Here is a 24,081-nt window from a genome sequence, read left to right on the forward strand (position 1 = left end):
GGCAGATATGTCCAAGTGACTGTCCTGGGAATAAAGAGCCTGGAAGACAGACTGAAAAGCAGCAGAGCAGTAATAAACAGGAGCTAGTTCTTTGCACCTGAGATCCATACTACTTCATGCCAGTTTGGTTTTTTTTTTCTGTCTAAATGAGAAATAAGGTTTGCTGACTGCAGTCCAAAGCTATCCTTCAAATCCTGTTTCACCATCTCAGTGGGATGTAGACTTCTCTTTCTGAAAGGAAAAAGAAATGTGAAAGGGTTCAGCTGAAGGCTGCCCAGCAAAATGTCCATGAGGAAGGTCTTGATGCCATCTCATTCAGGTACTTGCATTCTGTGCTCACATACTGATGCTAGTACCTTTCCCTGCTTATTGCTCTGCATGTAGTGCAGTTTTACTGAGAACATCACAGGCCTCTAGGAAGGCGGCTGCTCCTCAAAAGGGCACTGTCTTTATGCGGATCCATTGTATTTTCTCAAATTAAATGAAATGAAACTACTTATTGTTTGATATTCATCTTTGTAAACTCTTTTGGGGTATAATTACGCTTGGCCTTGAAATTACCAATTATAATTGGCAATTTACATTGCAAGATTCTGAGCTATAGTTTAGCTCCTTACAACATGCGTACGTATAGCATGAAGAGCAGGACTGCTGAATCTTCAGCCATGCTTAGAAGACGTGTAGTTTAGTTCCTGTATGTTCAGGTACAATGGTAAGCCGTCTTGTCCCAGCAGATATTCTGAAGCATATCATTCCCCTTAGTACCTCAGCAGAAAATTAGTATGCTGTGCTGTTCGCTTGTTCTGACTTGTGTGTGTGTGTGGCAGTATTTTAGTTCTGCTTCCAGTGAAGGTGCTCAGTGAAGCCAAGTGGAAAAAACAATGGCTTCAGTATTTTGAAATCAGCTATGTATGAATTGCATTCATATATTTTAAAAAATACTGCAAATTGAATAAATACCCAGTGCCTGGGCAGGCTACTCATGGACCCTGGGAATCAAGGCTGCTGGGAAGAGCACAGTCAGAGATTTTAGGCTTTTGGCTTCCTTTCAGCCCACAGAGTAGACTGCTGAGAAGCTAGAAAGGGTAACCAGCAGGAAATCTGCCAGCCATGTCAACTAAGTTCCTATGGAACTTCATCAAATTGGTTATCTGACTTTTTTATCACTTGAAAAATATCTTTTTTAAAAGGAAGCATTTCTTTTCAGGTTGCAACTCAGCTGTACTCATAAGTATTTCCATTGCCTTTAGCAATGCTTACAAATGTAGAAATACATTAAGAGCTAAATAACCACGTGTGGGTGGGACCCAAAAGAAAACACAACTTTTAATCTTACGATTGACCCTCTGGTTAAACCCTTATGCAATTGTGTTGCCAAGTGGGATGCATTGTAAGCAAGTGTCCTCATCTTGTGTATCTAACTGGTGTTGTGGTACTGGTGCTCTAGGCAGAGGTAAAGCAGTGTTTGTCACAAAGTAGGTGATGCTTCTTTCATCTGGGTTTCATTCAAAACTTGAATCCCAACTCAGAGAAGCCAGGGCCCAGGATATCACTGTGTCCACCTTGGAGTTGCATTTGACTCTTGCTGTGCTCTAAGTGAAACTTTTCCGCTCGTTAACGCCAGCAAGCTACTGTCAACAGGGCTCTGCTAGCATGAAGCCTGTTGTGCTTGCAGTATGTGCTGTTCATGTTGTGGCCCTCAGCTGCATGAAAGCTTTGTGTGGGGTTTGTAAGACTTGTCAGTGGTGCCTTTGTGTGGCTTACCTGAGGTAACAGACCTTTGATGCTTCAGGTGTCTTTCAGGTGTTTCTTGGTGGCTGCTGTCTGAAGGTAAGAACTTGATAGTGTGGTGTTAAGAACTTTGCCTGCTCTATCTGTGGTTCAGACAAGAATAGAGCTCAAAAAGCAGAGAAGCAAGTGCTTGAGAACCTAACCATGCCTGAAAGAAAATGAAAGGAAGTGGAGGATGTAACACATCAGTTAATGGGATACTAGCACATAGAAAAAAAAGGGACTGAAAAAGGAGAAGCTGTTAACTAAAAGCCAGGGAATAAAGGGTTGAATAAGTAAGCTGGAAAACAGCAAAGTAGTGAGCTGGAGAGAGGTGGCAGTAGGAGAGTCAGTTATCCTGAGAGGAGCTGAAAGAGGAAGAAAGGAGCTAGAGGATATGGAGTGAAGGCTTAAGGAGTGAGAACAAAACTCCACAGAGTCTGAGAGGAAATGGAAGTACACACAGAGTCTTGTGTGTGTGTGTGACAGAGGAGCTGGGAGAGATTTCAAAGGGTGCCTGAAATAAGAAAATCTGGGAGGAAAGCACCTATAGAGCTCAAAGGAAGGAAGGAAGCATGTAAGATGTTAGTGTGGCGTATGTTACAAAAGCAAGACCTCCTCGTCTAGCAGGATCTCTGTGAGTAAATGAGTATTTAAATTTGGGCATATTTAGCACTTTTAGATGGCTTCTGACTAGTTTATGCTGGTAGTGTTTGGGTACATGGTGTTTTGAGAGCAATCTAAAAAATGAGTGTTTCTATCACAGTTAAAAGCAGGATTCAAAAGATACAACTGTTGTCCAAGGAAGAATATGATTTTCTTTTCTATTATTTTTCTTTATTTGATATGCCTACAGCTTCTTTACAGTAGTTATACTTCAGGAGTCACAGGATTTTTAAGAAAACACTGCTTGTTTTGGATTATTGGGAGATTACTTTGTTCTATTCCAGTTCATGCTTGTAAGGGAAAGACCACTGAACACATTGATGTTCCCCTGTTTACTGTTTTTAAGAAAATGTGTTTCTCTGATCTTAAGACTGAAATGCCTACACATCTCCTTAATTTGCACAGCTGGTAAATGGGCTTGGAAAAAAGCCAAAAACACATTGGAGCCCAATTTATGCAAGTGCTGCATGTTCAGATTAGAGAAACCGTCTAGGCAGGAGAGCTGTGCTGGTTCTACTGGTGGGACCAGCTGAGCTTTATCTCCCCTCTTCGGGGAGAATACAGCTCATGTTACATGAGCAGAACTTGCCTTTTTAATTTCTCTTAAATCTTTGGGAGGTAAGTTACCATTGACTCTGGATACTTTTACGTAGGCATTGTAATGATAATTTTATGGTTTGGTGGAGGCACAAAGTAGGCCTATGGATTTCGCCCAAAAGAAATGCTTAAAACTAGATTTTGTTGGTTGAAGCCACAAGTGTCAAGTGGGTAAGCATAACTGCAGTTGAATTTCTCATTGCAGTTATGATTATTAGCCAATTTAGATGATTATTTTGGCATTTTCCAGGAACAGTATGTCCTTCCAATCTTTTCCTTCTTTACATACAGCTTTAGAAAATAGAATAATTATGGCTGTGTCTCTGGGCAGCCTGTTGTAGTGGTTGGCGACCCTGCACGTAGCAGGGCACTTGAAACTAGATGATCTTTGCGTTCCTTTTCAACCCAGGCCACTCTGTAATTCTATGAAAACTTGGTCTTTCTTTCTTGTAAGCTCCCTGTGGAGAGCCAACATCTCGGCTTTGCTCCTGAGTGTCCGCTGTCTGCTTTGTTGCAGTTCTGAGCCTTATTGTGGTGAGGTTGGCATTTTGGTACCTAAGAGGAAGTGGAAAATGATACAATCTAGGTCTAGCACTGTTACTCCCTTTCCATGTTCAAATAAATGGCATGTTTTTATAACTGGGAGGGGAGAAAGCTGGCTCTTAAGAGGGAAGTGGCCCGTATAGCTAGTTCTTACCGTTACAACTTTTGATAAGGATTTGTTGGGTTACTGTATGCTTTTTTGCAATCACTAAAATAACCTGTAATTACGTGATTTAAAACACTTAACTCTTGTGGTTTAAGAAGTTGTGAATGGACAGTCAGGGTATAAGCTGTGAGAACTGTGCTATTCTGTAATTATACAGAATCTTGTGTTTAATTTTTTGTAGATGAGTGGCTGCCTGGCTAATGCTTAACCCAGACTCCTAAGCAAGTAGATGGAAAGGCTCTCTTTCGTAGGTGTTGGCGTTTTCTGTTTGCAGCAGTCACAGGTGCAGCTTGGGTCATGTTGATTGTTGTTGGAAATGTAACTTAAGCCGACTGTGCCATTGTTTTTCAGCACATAATTGTTTGACAATACAACCTTCATTTTTCTTGTATGATCTGGACTGAAATCAGCTGCACTTCAATTCAGTTTCAAAGATTGCTTCTTCCTTCTGATGTCTGAGTAGGCTTGGGCTCAGTCACCTTAGTCTCAGATTCTGCATTCCATTGTCTGTAAGTGTAGTGTAGCAGTTAATCCAGCCAGTGACATCAGTTTTCAGCTTCTAGCTCGCAGTCAGGCCACTTCCAGTAACTAGTGTAAGATTAACCTGTCGAGGAAAGGTATTTCTGTAAACAATCCATTAGCGAGACACTGGAGCAGACTTTGCTTCATGCACAGACTTCCCCAACTTTGGTTCCAGTAGTATTTCCTGGAAACCAGATTTTATTTCTGCTCTTAAGTAAGTGGTGCAGTTTTGCAGTGATTTGGAAAGCTCTTGTGCACCTGTTAAGGGAAATGAGCCTTTTGCTTTCTCGATTACCATCCTCTTTTTGAGGGGCTGCTGTCATGGTACAAGTCCTCAAGATAAAAAGTAGAATGAGTTTAAGCTGTGTTTAGTCATTAAAACTGGTTACATCAGCTTTGATTGCTTTACTAAAACCTAGTAAGTAACTTTGTATCAAAGCAAATGTTTTTTACATCTCTTTTTGTACTGTTTTCTCATCTAAAGGTCTTTCAGAATAGTATGCTTTTGAGTGATTTTAGTATCAGCGTATTTCAAATGTGTTTTGGTGACAGTAAATGTTTCCGTTTTCTATTCATGCATTGATTTAACAAAATTCTTCCTATAGTTGCCCAATTCTACATCACCTCCCAAAGTTATAATAGGTGTTAATTTTCTGCTCTTCTTTTGTTCTTCTGAGGTAGAACTTTTATTTTGTAGCAAAGCATAGAAAATGAGTAATGACATTCTAATTAGAGCCTTAGACAAATGATGGGGTAAATATCTTGGTATGTTGTGTTAACATGAGTTGTTTTTTTAGCTCTAAGGTTGAAAGTCCTTTCATAAAAGTTGTAACACAGCAAGGTGGTCACAGACAGGACTGTGCAGAAGTACAGCTGCAACATCCTGGAGTACTCCATAATCGCCTGTTTAGTTGTTGCTTCTTTGTCCTTTCATATACTGAAGCACAGCCTAGTTAAAGCTGTCTTTGTGGCACCTCTGGGATTTACTTCAGGTTCAGTTGTTGGTATTTAGTTTCTTTCTTTCTCTCCCCCCAAAAACAGATAGATAGTAATTGTAACAGCAGAGAAGGAACATCTGTATAACATCTCATAGGCTTTCACATTGTCTCAACAAGTAGTGAACATATAGTCTTCTCCTATATTGTGGAAATGTTTGCATGACATGTATTTAAGAAACTTTCTGGGTAATTTTATATCTTCTAATCTTCAGTCTGCTACTGATTTTTATATGGGTTCTCACATAGATTGTCCAAGAGATTTGTTGAAGTGATAAAAATGTTTTGTTTTCATAGTACCCCCTAATAAGTATAACTGCTATGAGTTAATGTTCCTTGAATAGAAAAACAAGATTCAGTCAACATTAGTTTAATTTCTATTAGACCACTGAGTCAAGATTAATCATACTAATTTCAGAAGGCAGGCAAATACATGCTTAGAAGCACAGATTTACTCGGTCTTCCTTCTTTTATGATACCGTGATGTTCAAACTTCTAGGAGTATTCATGATGGTTTGTTATTAAATAGAAACAGGAACTTACTGCTGGAACATATACACTAGCTTCAGAAAGCCCTCTTAAAACAGCAGTACAGAAAGTAAATTATTTCATGAATTTTATGTTATGCAGTAGGAGAGGAACACTTTCAGCATAGTAACAAAGTGAAATGTCAAAATCTACAAATTACCAGACTTCTGTACTTCCTGTATGAAAAGGTGGTTTCACAGGCAGCCTCTGAACATATGCTATGCAGTAATGAGTTTGTTTCTGACAGCAGGATGTGGGAAGAGAAAGAAAAAGGTCTTGGCTTTACTGAAACTCTGGAGCTAGTTCAGCAGTGTCCTTTATGCTCTACTCTCTTTTTGCCTTTACTGTAGGCACACATTTCAAGTGTGTTCCATCTGTTGTTCTTCATTACATGAAACAGTAGGGTAAAAGTTGAGGGAAGATATTTCTGTAATTAGGATCTGTATTGGATTTTCAGGGGATGATTTTTTTTTTCATCTTTTTTCCATTTTCTTTTAAATGAAAGTACAGACCCTCAAGGAATATGCTTTTAAATTAATTCTGTAGTTGCAGGATGTTCAGTAATTAAGTCTTATTTTCTGAATGTAGCCAAAATAAACTGAAAACTTCCATCAAATAAATGAAGCCACTAGATGAAACTCGTCTTTATTATTTTGCAATGTGAGATTTAAAACAAATAATAAATCTGTGTTCTTCCTTAATTCTACTAATTTCTAGGTTTAGTACTTGTCATTTTTAATCCCTTACCCTTGAAAATATGTTTTAATAGTGTTTACTGCCAGCAGATGTTATAAAGTATCTGGGTTCTTTTTTTTTCTTTTTTTTTTTTTTTTTCCTGGGGTAAGTTCTTAAGTTTTTAGAGCTGGAGAAATTGCAGAATCGTAGTTTGCTTTCATACAGATGTATAAATCCTAGCCTGCAAGTTGCTGTGACTTTGATCAGATATCATTTGCACTACATTTCATGTCTGAGTTAGAAAGGTTTTCTGGCTATACGAGCACGAAGATGTACAGCATTTACCATTAAGTGAGAAATCTAGAGGTTAAAGGTTAAATTAAAAAGTGGGGAAGGAAAACAGTTTTTAATTTAGAACTGCTCAGTAGATTCAGTGTATTAGTTCCTTCTTTTTTAATCTTTGAGAAGTTTAATTGCAATGAAAAGGGCTGGGGAGGAATCAGTGTGGATTTCTTGTTCCTGAGCAGTGACATAGTTGATATCTATCAAGAAAATTTCAGGCTCAGTCAAGTAATGTTACCTTAAACCTATGGTATAGGTTGTTTTCACAAGTGAAATGTAGCCATGTGGTTCAGCTCCAGCGCAGGGGAGTAAATAAAGTTGTTAGAATGATGATAGTATGGCATGCATGCTTGTATTGGTAATAAACTTCACAAAAAATGTTTCACTCTCCTACCTAAGCTTATTTCATTGCATATTAATAAGCAAGGAGCTTACCATCAAGCTTGGGCATGCGTCTTTGTGCAGCTAGTGGCAATAACAAGATAGTTCAATAATTTGAAGACCATGTGTTATAACCTAATGTTCAATAGAAAGTTTGTGTGCACTTTCATGGAACAATATGCAGGGAAATAATCGATATAGTATTTTGAACAAAAATTCAAGTGCTGGACTGATTCCTCTGATGTTTTTCCATATTTGGTGTTAATTGTTTGCTTGCTTATAAAATTGCATAATTGCTTTGCAGGGTGTGCTAAGATAGCTCTTTTGATTTCATTACAAGTCCTAAATATGTTTTATACTAGAAGCCTTGCTTTTGATGAAGAAGTCAGTTTGTGGAGTGCTGAAGGAAATGAAACTTCCAGTTAATTAATTTATCATATTCATCACAATTTTTGTTTCTTGGGCTAAATTTCATGCTGTGTTTATTTGTGATAACACTGAATTTAAGTTGATGCTGTTATGTGGATGTGAATGCTTCTGTTTGCTTATGGGGTCCTGGAATGAGAACAGGGAGCTGAGGATCAGTGTGGGTAGTTTGCTCTGTGTGTGGTGCCCAGTCAACCTGAAGGTGGTGGTTAGCAGATGGAAGCCTGCTGCTCCTTGCATGGTATCTCACATCTCTCAGATCTGCTAATGTTTTCCTTCACCACTTTCATCTGGATGCTTTGGACACTCGATTTCTTCTGTAAAGAGAAAATGTTATAAGATAAATATTTGCATTTTATGAACAGTGAAAAAAGTCATTCTCCTCCCCTGAAAAAAAAAAAAAAAAGCAGATGTGAATTTCTTGTTCCTAAATGAACTATTAAAAAAACAAAAAAACAAAAAAAACAAAAACAACAAAACACAAACACTCTAAGTCTCATGAGATAAATTGCAGACAAGAAGTGCCTTGTACTTTAAGCTTTCCTCATGCAGCTGAATCTTTTAGTTCCTGTTGAGTTTGCCATGGAGTTGATGCAAGGGGACTGAAGGCTTACTGTAAAGAACGCTTCCCCATGAATGACTCTGTGGTGCGAGAAAACAAAGTGCTGATCTCCATCCTAATATTTCCTGTTATATTCTTAGTATCTTTGCTGTGGTAAACTCAGCAGGTTTTTAAGGAGAAGCTGGAGTGCAACAGATCATACCATGTAGCAGAGTGCAGATCTGAGCTGATGGTATGTATTAACTTGTATTGAACTGGTTATTAACTTGTATTAAACAACTGTGTACTGTGCTGTTCATGACAATTCAGTGTAAAAGTCACGTAATGCTGTTTGTTGCACACATTTCCCTTCTTGTAATTATTAAAACAAACAGCTATATTTCTGCATTGTCCAAACCACCCACTTTGTTGTTTTGTTTTCTCTTGTTTCATTTTGAATGTGAGAGCCCAAGAAAGGGCATTGCTGCATAAAATGTGCTCAGGCATTGAGGCAGCCGTTAAAAATAACAACTGTTTCCCAGATTTTTGCCTCCCATGAGCTGAGATTTTGTGTTACACAGGAAGGAGAGGGGGTTTTTCTTAGTCAGGGGAATCTGAATGCGTGCAGCTGAGTTCTGCACAGTGAGTTTTCATTTCCCACTTCTGCAAGGAGAGCATTCCTTCTGAAGCTTTCATTAACTTCCACTAGTAAATTTGTCTTCATGAATTCTGTATCTGAAATACAGCTTTCGTACGTGTATTAAAACTTCCGCATTTGTCCTTTCAATATTTATGTCTCAGAGAGAGAACTGGCATTCACCAAGGAAGATGCATTTAATCTATTTTGTTCAGGCCTTGGGAAGAGACTGCTTTTTGTTATTGATGCTTTCAGGAATTTGAGTAATGTTTTTGTTTATCTTTAACTCTGATGTAAGCTTTCCTTCATAGTTACGGTACCATTTTCAGTGTGATAATGAAGCAGTATCAACATCCAGGTACATTAATCTGTTCCTGTCAGCCTATTACAGATTGAGAAAGTGACTTAATAGTTTAGATAGTTTTGCAAAGCAGGAAATTACAGGGCTATTGCACTTTGTCAGTAACTTCAATGCCTACAGCAGGAAGAACTGCTAAGATCCCTAAGAATGCGTTCCAAGGGAAAAACACGTGGTCTCTCTCTTTTAGTTTCAACACTTGTAAGGAAACTGGTTTAGTGGACTAAAAATGCAGAAAAATTAGCAACTTCTTTAAGCTATCAAAAAACACACATCTTCAGATTAGTTAAGGTATGACATCTTTTCAGTAGCCATGGAGCAATCAGACCTTCTTTCGAAGACTACATTGCTATAGTGTAGTTACCATAGAGAAAAGCTTCATGAATTAAAGCTAGCTTTCCTTGCTCTGCTGTTTTGGGCTGTACATATTTGCTTCCCAGGAGGTAAGGTAGGTAATTTAGAATCCCTCACTACCAATTTGGTCTGTTGAGTGAACCGTTCATTGGACTGAGAATATATGAAATGCCCTAACCTTAAGTAGTATGTCTCTCTTCATCCACCTCTGCTTTACAGGGAAAAAAAACTTGCAGGAAAACTAAGGTGGTCAGGTGCATTTGTGTGTGTGTGTGTGTGTGTGTGTATATATGTATATTTATACTGCTGGGAAATGCTATCTGTATGGCTTCTGGTAGTATATTGGAGTTGGTAGTACTCCACACTGAGTTAACTATGTTGTGGGTTGGTTTTATTTGTTGCTGGTTTGGGGTGGTTGGTTCTTTTTTGTTGTTGTTTGAGTTTTGTTGTTGTTTTGTTTGTTTGGTTGGTTGTTTTTTTGTTGGTTTGTTTTTGTTTTCTGTGGGGTTTTTTGTAGCTTTTAGTTTTGGTAGTTTAAATGTATTTGTGCATAATAGCTTTTCTGATATGTTTGTCTGAGCACTGAGGAAAGCAAAGCCCGTACCTTGTGTTTTTTTCCCCAGAGCTACTTGGGAGCTCAGGTGCGTGTGTCTGTAGGAATTCTTGTAGTTACTGCATCTGCTGACCTCCCATTTTCTGTTTACTGTCTGTGGGGTTTGTTCTCCAGTCTTCACTTATATGCAAACTGTTGTATAAACTGCTTGGAATAAACAGTGTGCATGTGCATCTAACATATCTTTACATGACACAATTAATCTTGGCTAACAACAATCTTTGTATTTTTTTCCTGGTTTTATGGTATGCTAAGTAAACTTTCCCCCCCCCCCCTCCTACCCCCTGAGGCCAACTTAATCTTTTTTAACATCTTGGTTCACTACATGTGACATGCTGTGGGTTTTTAACATACAGCCTACATACAAACAAGGAGGTGAAAGTTTGCAGCAGATCAGAGATCAATTGGGCAAACACATGCAGAGGCATCCTTCTCTCATTTCCCCCTCCTGCCCCCGAGCCACCAATTGTTGGTAAAAGGGAGGAAGAATTGGTGGGGAGGGTTGCTCCAGTTTTTTGTGTTTTTTTCACGCTGTGCACAGGTAGCTACTCTTTGATGTATGATACTGGGCTGGAGAGACTCTGTAAGATCCAAATCTTATAGAATGGTCTTAATAACAATGCTCTTATGTGAGGTTCTGTGAAGTCACAAGCTGCAGCTGTGAGCCCTGTGAATGTGTAGTAGCTATAATTGCATGTAAGTACATTCCTATGTCTGCCTTCAAATCATACTGTCATGCTTCCTTTCTGTCCTGAAAAGGAATTCTTCCTACAGTTCTTTGCTTGCAGTGAGCAAAGGACAGAGGTATTTTTAGGGGTAACCTCTTGAATAAAAAAGTAAGAAATAAATAGTAGTAAGTTGTATTAACTGCTTTCAGAATGTTTTTCACATTCTGGGGCCTCAGTGTCTTCCTTGTGGTATTGTCTTAGAATACACCTAACTTCCTGACTGCAGGTCACAACCCTGCTGTCTTGTGCAGTAAAGACAGGTTGAAAGCCCAGTTTTTGGAAGGGGCTGTTATACCTGTTTTTACAACTTCATTATAGGAATAAAACTTTTCTCCATCCAATGGAAAGAGTGTTCTCCAATTTGCTAAATTCAATTGCTGTATTTGGAGCATATTAGCTACTAGGAAGTGTATTGCGATGTGTATGTATTATGTGAAAATGGAAGAGTAAGGGTTCATATCTACAGGAATGACCAAACCTTGTTGATCAGGAATAACATTGTCTGTTTTCCTGGGAAATATTTACAGGGCAATGGTAAATTACCTGGAAGAGCAAATAATGTTCAGTGCGTTTTTACTTTTCTCATTCCATCTTAAAGTTTGAATGTTTTTAAAAGTCTTACCCACAGCAGTGGTAAATAATAGAAACAAATAATTGAGATGGGGAGGGAAAGTGCTTAAACTGGCATTACTGTTGAGAAAATGGTGTACAGAGTGGTTTGCGCAGGTTACCTACCCATGCTGGGATAGCTTCAGACCCCTTCAACCTCTGTTTATTCTGAGCTTAAGTATTCAATTACCTGATATGTTTCCATTGTTGTTATCACTCTCATTCTAACTTTGGTACTTGATTTAAGTATTTGAGATATTTGAGCAGCTAATTTCTAGCAGCAAAGATACTACTTATTTATAGTATTTTATGGACACTCTACTGTTTGATCTTTAAAGAAAAATAAAATACTCAGTTTTGTTTTCTGTACTTAAAAACATCTTAAACACTTCATAGTTTTATAGATCATGGCTGACATTTGGATCTGTAACTAAACTGAAAAACCTGTAGTACCCATAGCAACAGTAAGTTTTCTTTAGTGGATATGGAATGGCAGATATGGGAATGATAAATGATGAAATGCGGGTAACTTGGTTAGGATATTGAAGTGAGATGGAATAAAATTAAATCTAAGATGTAGCAGACATGATTGAATTGATCTTGCTGCTCGAGTCTGCCAATAACATTTCACTACAAATGAGAATTCACCAATCCAGATCAACTCAGTCCCCAGTGGTGCATGCAGCCACTAAATGCACGTTTTGTTTAAGCCAATTCTCTTTAAAGGTCATAGCTGACTGTTATTTTGTTCATCCGCTGAAATACAGATAGACTTGTCTAATTTCCCTTTTGTTGTAACATCCGTTAGTTGGAATATTGCAAATAATGTCTGCTTTATTTTAGGGGCGATGGCAAAGTTAAAATTCAACATTTCTATTCAACTATTTTTGTGTTTTCTAATGAGCTGACTAGGGAAAATATTACATCTTTGGTGAAGCTATGAATGACAGATTTCCTAAAACGCGAGTTATACAGAGGTTCTTAAACTGTGCATTAATATTTTCTTAATAAATTGATCTTTGTGAAATCAAATTTTAAAACTGTCATCAGGAAAGTAGTTTTCTTGGACTGAGCTGTGTAGAAACAAGTTTTCACTTGAAGCTTCTGCTTTCTTGTAGTAGTAAACTGTCTGCCTAAAATGTATCACCCCTAACAGAGCCCCACACCTGGAAAGGGGAGCAGAGCACTCCTCATCCCTTTGAGTGCCTGATGGGCTCCACTGCAACTGTATTTTGTCATTTCATTAAGGTATTTCAGAGAAGGAGGGACCCATAGCGTTGGCTTAACTTCTCTAAGAGGAGGTCATGCAAAGGCTGCAGTGGTATTTCCCTCCAGACCACATATGTGTGGCTGTAAGCAATACACAGTTTTCTTATCTTTTGCCCTCCTACAAATAGGATTTGTAGCATTCATTGTGAGTTAATTGTGTTCAAAGTCCCTAAAATCCTGTGTGGTTGCAGTGTTGTAGCATTATAATTGAATATGTGGGCAGTTATGTGAGCACAACATGTATGTTTGTTAGTGCATTGTTCTTGTTAAAGTCTGTTTGTTAGGAGGGATACACACAGTGTATGATGCTGCTGTAAGCTCCAGTTCTTCTGTCTTGCTTGGAGAGCTTCTCACAGCAAGAACATGCAGCCCTTTACGCAGGACCTCATGTAACAGGAATACTTCTTCATGATCCCTGGATAAATGAAACATGCTTCATACAGAGACTGACATTGTCAGCTTACTCATTGCATATAGCTTTAACTTACCCTCTAAGCTGCAGCTTTAAAAATAAAAAGTAAAACAATCAAAAAGACAATGCATGTGAAACTGAAAGTCAAAGCTGATGCTTTATAAGGATTTGAATAAAATGTCTTTAATACAGGATCCAAGTTTCTCTAAAGCTGCTTTAAATACAGTTCTAGAAGATGCTTAATTCCACTGCTGATTGAATCAGTCAGTAGTTCCTGCAGCCTAATTAATAAGAATAATTGACAAATAAGAAACTGATGAATATTAACAGAATATCTGTAGTTTGGCTTTACATCTTATCACATGATTCCATGAAGACAGCAATTGAGAGGGCTGTTTTAATGAGGCACAATGAAAAATGGAGAAAAATTATAATAGGGACAAGGATGTGTTTCCAGTTGAGTATGTTGTTGACAGCTGGAAAAAAAAAAAAATAGATGGGGGGTAAGGAGAACTAGGTGTAAGAGTACTTTATAAATCTGAAAAGACATTTATGTGTTCATACCTTTTCTTTGATGCTGTGGACTTTGCTACTTCACTGAATGCTGCTTTTGCAGCTGAAGTAATGTTTGAGGATACTGTGTGGTTTGTAGCTACTTCTTATCTGTACCTTATTGTGGGTTGGCTGCATAGCCATTCTTAAAACCAATTTTTCCCTGATATTGTCACTGGTCTTAAATGATAATTGATGAATAAGCAAGAATATGTTGGATATTAGCTTGAATGCTGACAGTTGATATCTCACTCTTAGTATCTTTGTAATATATTCTTTCAATATGGACATTTTTCTCAGTTCAATATGAAGCCTTGGTAGTACGTTCACGGATGTGAACTGTTGAACCAACATATAAAACACAGGACATAATAAATCCACTGGATAGCTGACAATATTTCAGTATGATCAAAGAAAATAGATTCCCAAAAGGTGTACTGTAGGGATGTAAATGATGATTTGCGAAACTCTGAATAGGGAGTTTTATTGCTGTATCAGAAGTTTGGGTTTGCTCCTTCACATTTCTGTGGGAGTATGACTGAGGGCTCTAGCATGCACAATCTTGCTTAAATTGTTACTGTCCCTGTGTGTGTACCAGTACTGGAGGTTATCATCAGCCCACGGCAATGTGAATGGGAGGGGAAGCACATTTATTGGATTATCCCGGTTTACCCCTATCTAATATCCTACTTCTACTTGCCAGTTAAAATAGATTTTGTGTTGTTAATTGTCCAAAACAAGGTAGCTGTTCTCTTGAAGTTACATGACTGCATCATAAATACAAATATAGGTGTGAAGTAGTAAATGTTATGAGGAGAGAAGGTAAATGTAATAAAAAGCTGACAAAGGCAATTATAATGAAAGCATTTATGCAATTGCTGTAAAAGCCAAAGATAAGTGATAGTACAGCAACATAGAAAAGAAGTAATGCTGGAGATTGATGTACAGTCATTACTTGTGCTGAATATTTTTTCTAGTACTAATGAATAAGGATCTCCTGAAACAAGATATAAGGTTTCATTCTAAGATGGAACATGGCTCTGTGAATCTTTTAAACTAAGAGATTGCTAACAAAATGCTTGAAGACAATCTGACGTACTCTGTGAGTTTATGTTATGTTTATGTTACTGTGAGTTTATGGGCAGGTAATATATAATAAGAATCACGCAGATGTTTCTATACTAGTGCTCCAAGTGTCTTATACACTTGGTATGCATCTCACTGAAAATACCTTCACTGTTCATCTTATTAACAGTTCTCTCAAAAAGCAAGTAAAGACTTTTATTTTTTTTAAGAATACTTGGATGTAGTTTCAGCTCCCTTTTCTGAGACAGAATAGTCTTTTTTTTTTTTTTTGGTGTTTTCTTGTGGGTAGGATGAATGAAGAAGCTTCCTTATAAGTCACCTTACTGTAAATGAGTATGAGATTCAAGAAAACTACATGTATTTCACAACTCTTTCTTTGAAATCAGTAAAAAGGTGACACAAAAATTCAGTTACTTCTTCTACTTAACAATAGTTATATCTGAAAGTTTGAGTGGCTGCTGTTACTCTCCAGTTCTGGAATACTTTCCTCCATTCCTATTCAAAGAGTTTTTTAGGTAGATGTAAGAAATGGTTTATGGTTCTGCCAAACGTATCTGCAGTGGGCACAGTCTAAAGTGTATTACTTAGTTTACAACTGTGTTATTTTCAATATATTTTATCATCTTAAAATTCCAGATGAAATCAGAGACGGATTTGATCCAGGTTCCACATAGGTATATACAACACAATATTTGGGTAATATTGCAGCTGGGAGGCAGCTTTTTGTTCCACATTGTGGTTTGTGTTGTTGCATTGGTCATGTATTTCTGTACTTCCTTAGATACAGAATTGTTTTCAGTGTTCAAAATAGTGTGGTGGCTTAATCAGAGTGGTGATCCTTCACAAGATCTTATGAGATGAGCATTTTACCAACTGTTGGTGGAAAGATTTCTTGTAGCTGTAAAGCATGGAAATCCTGAAGAAAGCCATCTCTAAATTAGAAATTGCTGTTAGTTTCAAAAAGAAAAGCAAGAAGTAAAAAGCAGCCGAAGTGTTTTCTGGTAGACTGCTGACAGGTAAAACTGAAGACAATACTGCACAGCTCAGGTCATTGCAAGGGTCCAGTCTGTTAACAGACTTTTTGCTACACATGTAGGCTTGCTTTTTATGTTTTTGTGGTTTTTTTTTTCCCCTTCATATATATATTTCCCCCCTACTGGTTCACAAAGCCTTTGGTCTAGAGAAACATGGAGTGTGGAGCCAGCATAAAGAACCAGACCTCTACTAAGCAAAGGGATGATTGAGGCACTTCATGGCCCACAAAGCTTGTTGAGTTTTGGCAGTTGTCCATTGGAAATCACTGTCCTAACCTAAATCTGAAGGTAATGAGTGCATTTTTACTTATACAAATCCTACTAATATCTTCTTTAAAAAAAAAAAAACAAAAAACATTACACTTTTGTGTCAAGTACTAATGCTTTGTCATGAATCCAGATGTAGTGGGGAGGTATACATTTTGCTAGGTAAAAAGAAATTGTGCTTGCTTTATTTACTGATGGTGTTTTACAGCTAATAAAAGAAAATTACAGCCAGCTGACCAAATAACTCTGACTTCTTAAAATTCTCTCTCAATTCCTCTGAATGTTTAATACTGTTTCTAGTTACTGTTGCATGTTATGTGTTCAGGGAGTTAGGCTATTCTTCATCTGTTAGTGTGCATTACTAGTGTAATGTATGTCTGGGTTCATGCATCTTTCTAGATATATGTAATGTTACTTTTATGGTGAAGAGCCCATCATTTGTGAAACCTTTTCCCAGATGCTTAGCTTGCAAGAAGATGTACTGTGTTTGGCATCCTGGAAGGGAATGGCTCTTCTGAAAGATGCATATAGGGCCTTTCTGATCAAGTTCTGTTATATGGATCATTGAGTCTACCCTCAAGTTTCTGGAACTATTGTAAAATGATGTTTCTATATCAGTATGCTTTCATGCTGCTTTGTGAATGTTTTGGCAATTCTTGTCAGTTTTAAAGCAAATACTGAAGATATCACTTCGTGCAGGCCCTTGTGGAAGGGATGTGAACTCACTGCATTTTTTAACTCTGACAGTATGTTATTTACTCTCAAGAATTGTATTTCTAGAGAAGTATATATACTAAAAATTAAAAACTTAAATACATTGCATTCCAAATCCCTTTTTAACAGCAAAGTTTCTAAATAAAAACTTCTACCAGAAATGCACCGAGGATGATAGTAAAGACCAGTATGTTCTTGGTAAGGAGTGGTCCAAGTACTTGCTGTCCCACAGTTGGCTTCCTTGCTTTATTGCCATTGGTTTATTTGGTTATTGCTATTTTCTTTATTTCAGTTGCTTGAGTTATTCTTGCTAAGTATTCCCACCCATCACCTAATAATATTAATGCTCTTATTTTCTTTTTATTTTCTGAATTTTAAAGAAGCTGAGGAGTTACAGAGACCGTAACCATTTTTAGCCATAAGCTTGCAGAAGCTTTGAATGCCTTTTCCGGTCATTTTTTGTCATGTTCGCTTGTTGTTATCTTACAAAAATAAACATTTTTAATAGCAGCTGCCATTGTTAGAGTGGGTGTAGTTACTGTATGCTTGGCCTGTGTCTAGACTAGTTGACACACGTCCCCAGATTGTCCCTCCCTGTTGCATGGCAAGGTAGTGTTCTTCTCATACAGCTCACAGTATTTTGTAGAGCATGAGACAATCCTCAGTCTTTGTCTTCATGTCAGGAGCACATTTTACCTGTGACATTCTGCAGGCAAGAAATAAGCTGTTGTCACGGAGTTGTCTAGATCAATCGATGTCTGTGATGGGGGGGGCAGTAAGCCTTTGGGCCCCCAGGCCCCTGACAAATGGGAAGGGAAAACGGAAAGGGGTAGGGAGATGCAAGTTGGGTTCAAGGAAATAAACAGAGAAGCAGAAACGATCTAAGGAGGAAAACTTATTTTACTAACTATGATATCAGATTGCAAGATAACATGATATAATACAATCTAATTAAAATGGAGGCTAATAAATCAAGTAGAATAAGAAAGAGAGAGAGGTTTCTGAAGACCGAGAAGCCTACTTGGAGATTGAAGGTGCGTGGCTTGGAAGCACACCCACACCCGCTGCCAGGCAGTGAGGAAGAGAGAGAGCCAGCATCACTTCCGTGACATGTTTCCCTCTCTGACCGTGAGGTCCTCTGGGACGTGTAGTTCTTCTCTGTGCTCCACATGATGTCATGATGTGGAATACCAACAGAAAAATTACAAAACCATGACATCTGTCTCTCATGCATTTGGCGTAAAGGTGTAAAGAGTTTAGTTTCCACAGACCTGGTGGTGTTTCTTCACCTAGCAGTTGCTCAAAATAAACCAGCGAGGAACTTTGTACTTCCATACCCCAGGAAAGCTTTTTATGCCAGAGTCAGGAATATGTGGAACTGTCTAGTCTGCTTTGGATATTGGATGAAAGTTCAGTGTATGCACAAGTCTTTGCAGGACAAGGACATTTGACTAGCTTCTGATGGTGAGTGTCAGGAACACAGACATCCCTTGGAAGTTTTAGGTATTATTTGATACAGCATATTACTGAATTCTTGTATAAATAGAAATTAACTCAGTGATATTACTTCAATGTAACTCATGTTTTTTCTTCTCTTTTCATATTTCTTGACCATATTCTACACAAACTAGAGCATAAGCATGAAAAAGATGAGTATCAAGAAATGAAAGCAGACGCAGGCAAGACACATAAATAAGAAAGTAAACTGGGATGATTAGCATAATGGAGTTGTTCTTCATGCCTCCCAAATACCACTATAGTTCAGATAGTAGGTAACAATTTGTTACAATTGCCAGGAGCATGTAATCCTGAAATGAATAGAAACCTTGTTTTCACTTTGAAATTGTGAGTTCAAATTGTTCTTCAGGGAAAAAAAAAAAAAAGAAAAAGTGAACTTGTTCGAGTCTTTCAAAGTATATTGCCTCCTTGTTTAAGGCTTGGGTTGATAGTTCTTTTTACACTTTATCAACTTAGTTTTAAGTCATTTGAAGATTTGTTGGGTTATTTTTGGTTCTCCACTTGCCTTGCTTACCATTCACAGCCTGACTAGTTATTATGACTCATAAAAGTTAGGCTGTTAGTTTCTTTGATAGAAATAACCCATAGCAATTATTTGCTGTCTCACGTGATTTATTTTTATGGTCCTTTTTTCCTGAGAGAACTTTAAAATCCTCACTCTGGCAAAATGTTGGGATAACTGATACCATCTGATAATTCATGTGGTACCAGAATGGTCTGAATGCCCTTTCTTGTTTATAACTCCTCCTGAAATGCTTTAATAGGTTGCATCTTTGGAAAAATCTGTGTAGCTCATCCGATCCAAGTTACTTACAAGTTGCTTTATTTCCCCAGAACATTCAGAGGTAAGAATGTATTATTTTCCTACCCCTGTTATCTTAAGCTGATTCAAAATATAACTTTTCTTTAAAATGCCTGATGTTGTCTGTAGGGTCTAGCGATGTCAAGTTGTCCAGGAAACTCTTTGTCTCTGTGCAGAATGCATGGGGTAGTCATCCAACCTATAAGCAATTTCAGCTTCAGAGCAGGACAAATATGAACTCAAAACAGAATGAATGCTCCTATGAACTTTGTATATGATGTGCATCAAGAACTTTGCCTAGATGCCTATTTTCGGTTCTCATACCTTTTGTGCCATCTTTGCTAATGATTTCAAACCTCTACATCAACAAGGACCATGCATGTTCCTACCTGACATTTTCTTTGTCTTGGCCAATTACATTTCACCAAATGCGTTTCTTGGTTAGAGTATGACAGACTGAAATAATTTGAAGCTGAAATTCACTTAAGTGTTTAAGAGATTAAGCTGTTACATGAGTAAATAATTTGTTAAAAGTGGAGTTGAGTTAGGTGATGAGCAAATACTTTGTCATATTCAGTGAGAGAGAAGAGGGCTGGCATAGGGGAGAATCCCTTTCTGATACTCTACGCTTGCAAACCTATAACCTTATGTATATAAGTCAACTGCACAGCTGACTGTAAACATTTGTATTTCATGTGTATACCTTTATGTGTCTGAGTTGGTACCATGAGATTGAATGACTGCAGAAGGGATTGGAGATTGAGGGGATTTGAGCCTGTCATATTCACATCAGAAGTTGATGGCTTTCCTAGGAAGCTACAGAAGAGAAGCCCATTTCATTACCTCTGTGGCAAGCATCTGTTTCAAACAGAGGCCAGTATTTTGGTTTTTTTTTCAGTGGTTCTGAGCAGTTACTGTGACAAGGTGGCTTCAGAATGGGAAATCCAGTCATTATTTTTTTAGTACTTTGAATACACACATTTGACTTCCTGTAAGTTAGAAAAAGTAGGCAGATGGCATACCTCTGTAACTTTAGACATCTACTGAAGAGCTGAGTGTACATCACTGTTTCTTCTGGATCAGGGCTTGTGAGATCCCACTGAAGTCAATGGCTCAGTTGTAGAGTTCTATTGTGAACAGTGTCATGCTACCAGTGAAATGTTTTTTCAACAGATGTATGTTTTTAACATGTCAATCAGAGATATACTTGGCTGTACTTGCCTTTGAAAGCAAGTGGATTTAGGGGGGAGAGGAGATGAGGGTTTTATTAAGCTGATAATGAATATTAGCAGACTAGGGGAGGCTCAACAAAATATTCTTCAGTGACTCATGTAAATAATGTGAGAAGAAACAGCAGTCTTCCTGATGTAAGTGGAAGGCAAACTCTAGGCGCAGGATACTACTCAATACATTCTTCTTGTGAACTTCAGAGGACAGTGTTGGCCGAATGAAGAGTGTCTGTATTGTTCTCAAGGGAAGATGATGAAGAGCTATTGGAAAGGCCAAGGCAGATAGGGGAAAAGACAAAAAACAAAACAACAACAAACTATTGTTTTCTCATCTGCATTTGTCAGCTAACAGAAGAATAGAAGTTAGTTTCACACTTAGATAACATTTGGCTGAAATCCCCGTAGCTATTCTCGGAAGCCAGATTCATTAGTCTCTATGAAGTGATGTGTTTATTGGTGTCTTGTGGCAGCTGTCATTTAGTATCAGGTTGAAAAAGTTCCCTGTGAAGTTTTTCAGTTCAGTGCAATGTGCCATGCTTGATCTTTCCCTTTGTTAGTACTGCTCTCTGGTAGAGGTGCTGCGTGACCACTGCCTTTCTTACATATTTACTACAGCTGTGATCATCCATCACTTGACTGTTGGTGGTATGCAAGTTACATTTGGTAACTTGCTCCAGACAAATATTATTAAAAAAATAAAATAAATGTTACTCCGCAGCCTATTTATTTTTCCCTCCCTGCAATTTAGCTTTTGTGGATACAGCAGACAGATCTTCCTTTCCAGACCTCTTTCCTGTTTTACCACTGCTGATAAGAATTTGATGCAGCGTGGTTACTGAATAAATTGATTCTCCCAAACATGATAGGGAAGACAAGGCTGCCAACTTATAGGCATTGAGAAGCCCAGGAAAATAGGCCAGAGCAACAATTTGGCAAGTTGTTTGTTCAGTTGTTTGGTTGTTTTTGTATTTTCATATATGCCATTTGCAAGAAAAATACTTGCAAAGAGTGTTAAACTCACCGCTCCATTCAGAAGTAAAACTTGTGTGTTTAACAACAGTTTTCTGAATAGCATGTGTTCAGTACTTTGTGTTAAAATGTTGAATCGCTGATCCATAGAGATCCATTTGTTAATCATCTAACTGTTCAGTTAGTGTTTGCAAGGCTTCAAAATCAAGACAGCAGCAAAGGACAATGTTTTGCCTCCTGTGCTGCACAATGTAGCATTAGTCTGCTCCCATACAGTGTATTAATCTCACTGTCAAGAAATGTCAGGCTCCACAGAGCAAGCAGAGATTTACTTTTTGACCTGCTCTCTTGTTTGTTGTATCTGTTCTAATCAAATACCACCTGGCAGTCACTTTCATTGTTACCTTGTCTCAAGAATGGGCTTTTTTTCATATGGAGATCAGGGTGCCCTGTGCCTTGAAGTCTGTGTGTTGTATATACTGTGTGTTTTTTGTTTTTTTACCATTCATATCTTGTGCTAACATGCATTGATCTGGGGACTTAAAACCTGGTTAACTGTCCGGTGGTCAGGGTTCAGCTGGACTGGAATAGGTGAGATTTTGTGTTTGGCTTAAAAATAATTAAAACAACAACAGGAAAAAAAAAAAAAAAACCAAAAAAAAAACCTGTAAGTTTAAGCTGCAAAATGAGGATGTGCTGCAGTATGCAAAGGGACTTTATAAAATAAGTTGTTTGTTTTTTTTTTTTCCCCATGAATGCACAGATGCAAAAATGTAAGAATTCTTAAATTATAATTTTAGCCAAGCTTGAGTTAAAATATGAATACTTTCTGGAACACTTTGTAAACTGCCAAAAGATAATCTCAGTTTGCTAAGCAAAAGCTCTCAGTCTCTGTTGGTCTTTCCCACCTGCATGGAAGAAAAGCACAAGAGGGCTTTGTGCAGGCGAGAGCAGATTGGTTTAACCGTCACATGAGAGGAAGATAGCTGCTTCTGCTTTTGGAGAACAAGTACGGATTGTGAGGCCTTCACTGTTGTGTTACATTGTTCATGAATTCGAGTCCAAGGGCCTCTAAAAGACTTTTTTTGTATCAGTTGGGAAGTTAATCGTGCTTATATAGACAAATGAAATACTGTGCCATTCTTTCACTGCTGCAGTAGTGTTTTCTCTCTTGCACACAGTGTATTCATGCAAGTGAAATGGTCTCCAGCTAATAGAGAAAAAAAAAAAAAAAGACTGTATGTCTTAAACTTATCACTATGTGCTTGTGGGTATTGCACATATAAATATATATGTGTGTGTATAAATTGTCTTTTTTTGGATTTGCTGTTTTAATGCAAAGATTTGTCTTTGGACCTGTTTTTTTGTATTGTCTTGCTTTTTTGGTGTTTTGTTGTTGTTGTTTCTTTTTAGATGAAGATAAAAATGTGAAACCAGCCCTATGTAAGATTAAACAACAGTTGTATTTTCCCCGTTCTAAGCTTTTAGGCACATTTGGACTCTTCCTGCTGATGTCTTGTCTTTCCTTTTAATGAAGACTCAGGTCTTCTTATGTCTCTTTCATGAAAACAATAGTATAATTTCAGTACAGAAACAAAAATAATTTGTATGTCACTTGCTTTAGTTTTGAGCATAAGGCTATTCACTTGGGGCTGGGGAGTGGATTCTTTGGTGGCTTGTTTTCCTGCTTATAAACACTTCCAAGTCTTTAATCATTAGACACAGTTCTGTGTCTAAAATTGGTTATTAATGGTAGATTTAGATGTTGCTTGAAAGAAAATGTATTTTGTTTACAGTATCCATCTGCTTATTACATTTCAGCACTGAACAGGAAGAGTTATTTCCTGTCTCAGAATACTTCGTTTCCTTTGTCTCTACAATAAGAGAAGAAAAAACAAGAGGGTTCTCTTTCTGACCAATAAAACATTCTCATTCTTCTAAGTCTGAATTTGTAATAAATGAACCTCATAGTACACTGCTCATGAACACTGACATTGTAATTTTAGCATCTTTTGATTCCAAGGAATGTTGTAGGGAATGTGCTGTAGGTCAGGCATCATACAGTACAGTTTTAGCTGCACGTCTAATTATTTTAGATGTTGAAAGCTGCAGGTGTGGAAGAAGCAGTTGTAAATATGCAGCTGCTTCTCACTGAAGCAAAATTATCTATCACTATCTTCCTCTTCAAGTTGTGACTTTATTTTTTAAAATAAAGCTTCATCCTGAGAATTAGCGTAATAAAGCGTACATAAAGACATGCTAATATCAAGAAGGTGGGTAGGGGTCATGTGCTGCTGCTTAGGAGTGTGGTTTTCTGGGTGATTTAGCAGATAGCTCAACAGAATCAGGAAATCTTCTAGACTGCTCATGTTTGTTTTTCAGTGGCTGAGATAATTTTTTTTGCTTCCGTGTTTTTGCAGTCACAAGTAACTACATTGCTATAGGTCATAAAAGTACAATCCAGATTAATTACGCTTTCATTTTACAGATATGAACTTGCTGTGCATTTTGTTGTAATTACAGCTGACTGGCAGAACTTTTGAGTCATTAGTCATTGGAGGCAGCACTCAGGGGTAGTGGCCTTACTTTCATGATTTCTGTGCCTGCTAAAACATAGTCTATGTATTACTTCACAAACTCTTTTTTTGAGAGGGTGTTTATGTATGGGAAGAGTCACCATAAATTGCATGCTAGAACAGCCGGTTGTAAGTTTGTCAGTTTTCATTTATTTCTGTTTAGTAAGCCATTTTAAATATAGAAGTGGCAAGTTTTGAATTC

The 24,081-nt window shown here is 37.7% G+C and overlaps 1 protein-coding gene across 1 annotated transcript in view; it reads left to right on the top strand.

Annotated features, from left to right (window-relative positions):
- The window catches only part of MAP3K1 (mitogen-activated protein kinase kinase kinase 1), a 52,820-nt gene that overhangs the window by 7,798 nt on the left and 20,941 nt on the right, over window positions 1-24,081 (top strand).

This window comes from Coturnix japonica, chromosome Z (assembly GCF_001577835.2).
Source record: "Coturnix japonica isolate 7356 chromosome Z, Coturnix japonica 2.1, whole genome shotgun sequence".
Classification (NCBI taxonomy): Eukaryota; Metazoa; Chordata; class Aves; order Galliformes; family Phasianidae; genus Coturnix; species Coturnix japonica.